Below are 8,024 nucleotides of genomic sequence, written 5' to 3' on the forward strand. Positions count from 1 at the left end.
AACTTAGTCAGATCGAAATGTAAACTAATTGATTCTTTGCTATCTTATACGAATGGCGTGATTTGTATTGATTTAGTAAAAGACAGATTAGGAACTCTTCTTTTCTTCAGTAGAGTATCTTCATTTCGTGTTTAAGTGACAAGTTGACAAGGGTGACGTTTAAATGCAAACATCACGCACGCACAATCTTCGCAGCATGAGTGCTGTGAGAGATCCAAGTGAGCTCGATACAGAGCCAAATCAAAATGATATGGTTGAAGAAACCAGATCATCCAGTTCGCGCAGGAATGCGCAGAATGTTGCAATAAGCAACATACTCCCTCCAAAATCTTCAACTCCTCTTTTGAAGGAGTTAATTGAAGCTGGGAAAGAGATGGGTTTGGAGGGAAAAGAGCTGCAACTTTTCGTAAAAGAAGCGGCAACAACAGCCGCAGCAGCAGAGAGAGAAAGAGAAGAGAGAGAGAGAGAAAGAGAAAGAGAAGAGAGAGAGAGAGAAGAAAGAGAGAGAGAAAGAAATCGTCAATTCGAACTTGAGCAGTTACGCATTCAGACAGAGGGTCAAATTAATGCTAACAACAATAGCCACTCAAGAGACAGACGAAGAGACGATGACGACGTCATACCTAAGATTCCTTTCCTCGACGACAAAGATGACATAGAGTCTTGGTTCCAGCAGTTTGAACACTACGCCAGTGATCGTCAGTTGTCGGAAGAGAAGAAGGCATCAAGGTTAGTATACTTTCTAAAAGGAAAGGCCAGAATTATTTATTCCAAACTTTCCGATGAAGATATGCGCGATTACGAGGTCATGAAGAACGCGTTGTTTGAAGGTTTTCAACTCAATGCGGAAGAGTATCGGAAGAAGTTCCGAAACTCCAAACGCGATGCTACTGAAACGTACAAAGAGCACATCGCACGGTTAGATAGATATCTGACAAAATGGATCGAACTAGACCACTGTGACGACAGTGTACAAAATGTCAAAGATCTGTTTCTCAGAGAGCAGGTGTTCAATACACTTTCTCCTGAACTCGCGATCCACATCAAAGATCGTAAGCCAAAGTCAGCCAAAGAGATGGGTGTAGTTGCCATGGAATATGAACTCAACAGAAGTAATTCCAAACCCGCGGTGCGACAGGGAAATAGTTCCCATTCCAATGGAAATGGTTACCAACCCCGTCGTCATGAACACAAGCAAGGCGCGCAAGATAAGGAAAAACAAGGTAATTCAGGGGAGCAGAAAACCCACGGCAAAACACTCAGTGACGCTGAGAAAGCAAAGTTAAAAGCCGCCGGGGTTTGCTTTATCTGCAAATCTCCGTCTCATTTCGCGATGCAGTGCTCAAAAAGGAAGGCAAAACCCGGAAATACCTTGGCAGTTCAAGAAGAAGACGAGGAAAGCGAAGTTTCAAAGAAACTAGACAAGTTGTGCTCGACGTGCGAAAATAAGAATTTCTCGGAAGAAGTTTGGATCAAACTTGACGGTCAGATCGTCAAAGCGTTTAGAGATTCTGGATGCACTGGCATCATGGTGAGTTCCAAACTAGTCCCAGAAAGTAGCTACACGACCAAATGTAAAGAAACCATGTTGGCCGAGAAAGGCACAAAGAGAACGTGCAAAGTAGCAATCATGCACATTGACTCTCCGTATTTTGAATGTCGATCGGAAGTCACTGTCCTTGAAGATCCGGTTTATCCTGTACTCATTGGGAAATGGTACGGGATGGGTAAAAAGAAGAAGAAGACTCCTTTGTACCCAGTGCGAGACCCAGAGTGGTACGCAAAAGAAGTAGCGGCAGCGGTCAGTACCCGCCAAACAACCAAAGAAGAAGCGAGAGAACAGTCTCAGCCTCTCCCGAGTACTTCTTCTGGATGTGAGCAAAACGTCCCATTACTCACACCTGAAGATCTCCGCAAAGCACAGCGTGAAGATGTGACTTTGACCAGTGCACGGAAATTTGCGGAAACCGGCGAAATATCCGGTGGGGCGAAATTCCTGTACAAAAATGGCATTTTGTACAGATCCAGTCTAGACAGATTGGCAGTGGAGAAAAATAGGGTAGTTGTTCCAAAGTCCTTCAGAGCAAAAGTGCTCTCATTCAGTCACGACCACCCTATGGCAGGTCATTTGGGCCAGAAGAAAACCAGTGACAGAATTAAAATTGAATTCTGGTGGCCCGGTCTTTCCAACGACGTCAAGCGTCACTGCCTTTCGTGTGACATTTGTCAGAGAGCTGCACCAAAAAGCTGTGCAAAGAAAGTTCCTCTGGGGTACATGTCATCAGTCGGCCCAGTATTCAAAAGAGTAGCGGTCGACATTGTTGGTCCCATCATTCCCATGTCCGAGACCAAGAGTCAATATATCTTGGTCATGATGGACTATGCCACGCGTTACCCTGAAGCTACTCCGCTGAAAAACATCAGAGCCGAAACAGTAGCTAATGCGTTGTGGGAGATGTGGACGAGACTTGGCATCCCAGACGAAATTATCACCGATCAAGGAACACAGTTCACAAGTGACTTGATGAAAGAGGTAAATACACTTCTGATGATCAAGCACAAAATGACTGCGCCATTTCACCCACAAGCCAACGGTTTGGTGGAGCGTTTCAACGGCACCCTCAAAAGCATGCTGAAGAAACTAGCGATCGAACAACCTCGACTTTGGGATACATTTATTCCGGCGTTGTTGTTCGCTTATCGCGAAGCTCCCCAAGAGAGCATGGGTTTCTCACCATTCGAGCTCCTTTATGGCCGCACCATTAAAGGACCCATGCAAATCCTTCGTCAAACATGGACAGAGGAGAACCTCTCAGAGGAGGTGAAGACCACAGCAGAGCATGTAGTCAATTTGAGGAACAAAATCGAAGAGACATGCAATATAGCCAAAGCCAATCTCGGGAAAGCATCCCGAAGGCAAGCACAGTACTTCAACAAAAAGGCCGTCCCTCGCGAGGTTGAAGTTGAAAAGAAAGTACTCTTGTTGTGTCCTTTGAAACTCAACAAGCTAGAACTCGCTTGGAGGGGACCTTACGAGGTCATCGAGAAGATCAACCGCTGTGATTACAGGATCCAGATTGGATCAAAAAGGAAAGTGTATCACATCAACCTAATGAAAGAGTACGTCGAACGTGAACATGAGAATCACATTGACGCTACAGCCTCAAGCGAGGACGATCCTGAAGTTGATCCTGTTGAAGACGAACATGTGGCAGTAGTTATCGAAGAAGATAACACCATGGATGATGACATTTTTCAGGCAGACGCCCAGCGAACACTTCCTCTGCTGGAAACCGTTCGATCTGAAAATGTCGACCATGTGCAGTTCTCAGAAAAGCTATCCGAGCAAAAAAAGAAAGAGGTGTCCGAGATCTGTCAGGAGTTTGAGGGAAATTTCACTGATGTCCCTCTTACAACCAATCTGGAGCGAGCACAAATAAGGGTCTCAGAGACAAAACCAGTGTTTGTTAGACCTCGTCCAATTCCCCATGCCATGGTGAAAACTGTTGAAGAGGAAATCGATGAGATGCTCAAACTCGGTGTCATCGAGCCCGCAAATTCACCATACAACTCGCCCATCGTTCTCGTGAAGAAGAAAGGCGGAAAATACCGTTTTTGCTGCGATCTACGCGGATTGAACAACATAGTAGTGTTCGACGCCGAACCCATCACTGACGTAGAACATCTATTTCAGAGTTTGGGCAAGGCAAAGTTCTTCACAAAACTGGATCTAACGAAAGGCTACTGGGCAATTCCTTTAGAGGAAGAAGACAGAAACAAGACGGCATTCACCACGTCAAAAGGACAATTCCGATGGGTGAATCTTCCATTCGGTTTGAAAACCGCAACCGGGATTTTCAATCGAATGATGCGCAAACTACTAGGTCCCATCAGACGACAGGATGTTCACCACTTCATGGATGATATCCTGATCGCAACGGAAACATGGGAAGAGCACTTGGTTGCGCTGAGAGCAGTTCTGCAGCGGCTGAAAGAGGCAAACTTAGCTGCGAAACCATCCAAATGTTACGTGGGGTTTGACCAACTCCCGTACCTCGGTCATGAAATTGGCAATGGGAAAAGATGGCCAGAGAGCGACAAAGTCGAAAAGATTCGACAGGCCGCCCCTCCTACCACAAAGAAGGAACTGCGTTCTTTTTTGGGATTGACAGGTTTCTACAGACAGTACATAGAATCCTACTCTTCCATCGCAATCCCTCTAACTGACATGACGAAAAAAGACCACCCAGAGAAACTGAGGTGGAATGACTCCAGCAAAGACAGTTTTGAGAAACTGAAAAACAAGATTTGTGGATCCCCAATCTTGTGCATGCCCGACAACACGAAGGAATTCGTGGTCAGGACGGATGCATCTGATCGTGGCATCGGCGCAGTCCTCATGCAGGAAAAAGACGGACAGTTACGTCCAATTTCCTACCAAAGTCGGAAGTTGAAGGGCGCAGAATCCAGATACGCCACTGTGGAGAAAGAATGCCTCGCAACAGTGTGGGGGATCGACAAGTTCGAGAGGTTTCTCTATGGCAAGCGTTTTACTCTGGAAACCGATCATCAGCCTTTGAAGTGTTTGCAGAAGCAACCCACGAACCCAAGGTTGATGAGGTGGGCTCTCCAGTTGCAGCCATACAACTTCTCTGTGAGAGTCATCCCAGGCAAAGATAATCATGGTGCCGACTATCTGAGTCGAGCCACATACCACGAGTCAGGCTAGAAATGTGTCCAGCCGTCCAAATCGAGCGATTACCATCTTGTTTTGTTTTTGCAACTTAAAGGCCCTGTAAAACAGGTTATTGTGTTCGGCAATTTAAAGGCATGATAACACAGTTTGTTTGTGTTTATCAGAAATTCCTATTGTGTTTTATTTTAGATTAAATTGGGAATTTTATCTTATTCCATGGGGTTCTGTAACAAAATAGGACTTTCCTAGTCTTGGTCATGTTCCGGAAGGTTTGAGTGAACCGAGATGCCGAGAGGATCGTCGTCATTTGATGACGTAACTCGTTGCGCTGTGACGTATTTATTGACTACCACGACTTGATGCGCGGTTGGATCAACATGGAGTTGATGACATGAGTTGTTGTGCGTGCTTTGGAAAGCGTGGAAACGTAAACAATTATGTTTGCAACATCGGTCCAGGTAAGCCAATCGATGATTCATTTTCCCGTCCACCCGTTTGACAAGAGAAGGCATTGGGTAGGTTGTTTTTGGGTAAATGAATGGTGAAGGGCAGTATTGTGATAACCGTCTAACCGATAACAGTATATGGAATAGTCAAGTGCAATGTTAGGTTTTTTTGTTTGTCCTGTTACGTGTGATTTCACAGTAGATTAGGTAAATGTTTTGCAAATGATGTTTAGTGAGATGCGCTGTGTACGAGCATATGCTACCGTTGATGTTACAGCGGCATGCTGATCCAATCCAAGGTGGAAGAAGGATGAAGTTCTTATTCCTACTTATGACGTTCCTGAGAACTGCGGTCCCGATTGCCGGTATTACCAGCCCCACGTCGTAACCTGTTGATGGATGTACGACGTCCCGCACGGATCTCAGTCAATGCAAACAAGCTCGAGTTGCGACAGCGTATTCACGCATTCGAGAGATTGTTCAACTCTAATGGCTTCGCATGAACGAGGACAGAACGATAAGTGATACATGTGATCTGATAATGCAACGGAGATAAAAGGAAAACAAGTAGTCAATGAATTGACTATGAACGAACATACGTAAAAAAGAACGAGCCAATATTTGTAATCATCAATAAAAGATCTTAAAATAATCGAGAAGCGATTCGTGAAGTGGGTAGGGTGAGAATGTTTTAGACAGGTTTGTTTAATATCACACCCTACGCTACACCGACTAACGCAACACGATCTTAGGGAATTCCTCACTTTAGGGAGACCGACTAACGCAACACGATCTTAGGGAATGCTTCACTTTAGGGAGACCGACTAACGCAACACGATCTTAGGGAATGCCTCACTTTAGAGAGACCGACTAACGCAACACGATCTTAGGGAATGCCTCACTTTAGAGAGACCGACTAACGCAACACGATCTTAGGGAATGCCTCACTTTAGAGAGACCGACTAACGCAACACGATCTTAGGGAATGCCTCACTTTAGAGAGACCGACTAACGCAACACGATCTTAGGGAATGCTTCACTTTAGAGAGACCGACTAACGCAACACGATCTTAGGGAATGCCTCACTTTAGAGAGACCGACTAACGCAACACGATCTTAGGAAATGCTTCACTTTAGAGAGACCGACTAACGCAACACGATCTTAGGGAATGCCTCACTTTAAGCCTGTCTTACCCTGTGCCGAATATCCTTGCGAATATGAACATGTTGTATTTGGCAAAATAAAGAGACGAATGGACAGGAAAAAATATTGAAAATTCGAAGCCTTACCGATCATTGCGAATGCATACAAATCCATATACGAATGTCTTGCGGATGTATTACGAAAGTTGGAAGTGGCCTTGCGAGTGTTGCGAGTGCTTGCAAACATTTTCCCAATAAAGCGATTATGCAATTCGCATTGTTCGTAATACTTCTCTTACACTCTGCCGAATTTCCCTTGCGAATAGAATTCACCAATAATTCGTAATGATCGGGACATGGTCGCAAGACATTCGTAAATGTTCTTAACCATTCGCCACCATTCGTCTCTTGTTGCGAATATTAGCAACATGCTCCTAATATTCGCAAGGAATGCATATTCTTCAGTATTCGCAAGACATTCGTAATCATCGTAAAGGTATTCGTAGCGCTCGCAAGGCATTTGCAATGATCAGTACACATTCGCAAGCACTCGCAACTATTCGTAAGACATTCGCAAGAAATGTGTATATAAACATGTTGTATTTGGCCAAACAAAGAGACTAATGGACAGGAAAAATATTGACCATTCGAAGCCTTACGAATCCTTGCGAATGTCTTACGAATGGTTGCGAGTGCTTGCGAATGTCTACTGATCATTGCGAATGCATACGAATCTATATTCGCAAGGATATTCGGCACAGTGTGAGACAGGCATAACGAATGTTTGCGAATGCCTTGCGAGCGTTACGAATACATTGCGATGATTACGAATGTCTTGCGAAATCTTACAAGTACGTTGCAAAAAAGTTGAGAATATGACTTCTTTGCGAATATTAGGAACATGTTGCTATGTTCAAAACAAGAGACGAATGGTGGCGAATGGTTAAGAACATTTACGAATGTCTTGCGACCATGTCCCGATCATTGTGAATTATTGGAAAATTCTATTCACAAGGGCAATTCGCGATCGGCACAGTGTAAGAGTAGCATTAGGGAGACCGACTAACGCAACACGATCTTAGGGAATGCCTCACTTTAGAGAGACCGACTAACGCAACACGATCTTAGGGAATGCCTCACTTTAGAGAGACCGACTAACGCAACACAAAACATGTGGGTGTCTGAATTACTTAGGGTCAGATGTGAATTATTGATGTAGGCCAACAGATATCTTGACCTACAGAATGTACATCTTGATGTATGTGAATGTGTGTACGCACACTGCTGCGATTGCGGGTGACAAGACAGATCATTGTGTCCTCACGTCCAGACGTGGATGTTGTCACAGTAACTATCTGGTCATAATAGCTACACTGTCTTCGACCCATGCATGCTTACTGACGACAGACAAACACACACACACACACACACACACACACACACACACACACACACACACACACACACACTCTCTGTCTCTCTCTTTCTCACTCCCCTCACTCTCTCTCTCTCACTTCCCCCCACTCTCTCTCTCTCTCTCTCTCTCTCTCTCTCTCTCTCTCTCTCTCTCTGTACTTACATCTTGGCTTGTCACAGGCAGGTCCGTAGTACTCATAGTCACTCTCTCTCTCTCTCTCTCTCTCTCTCTCTCTCTCTCTCTCTCTCTCTCTCTCTCTCTCTCTCTCTCTCTCTCTCTCTGTACTTACATCTTGGCTTGTCACAGGCAGGTCCGTAGTACT

At 44.8% G+C, this 8,024-nt stretch overlaps 1 protein-coding gene across 2 annotated transcripts in view; it reads right to left on the reverse strand.

The window, feature by feature from the left end:
- The window catches only part of LOC138946822 (uncharacterized), a 106,288-nt gene that overhangs the window by 38,042 nt on the left and 60,222 nt on the right, over positions 1 to 8,024 (reverse strand). The window lies entirely within an intron of this gene.

Source organism: Littorina saxatilis, linkage group LG14 (genome assembly GCF_037325665.1).
Source record: "Littorina saxatilis isolate snail1 linkage group LG14, US_GU_Lsax_2.0, whole genome shotgun sequence".
Taxonomy (NCBI): domain Eukaryota; kingdom Metazoa; phylum Mollusca; class Gastropoda; order Littorinimorpha; family Littorinidae; genus Littorina; species Littorina saxatilis.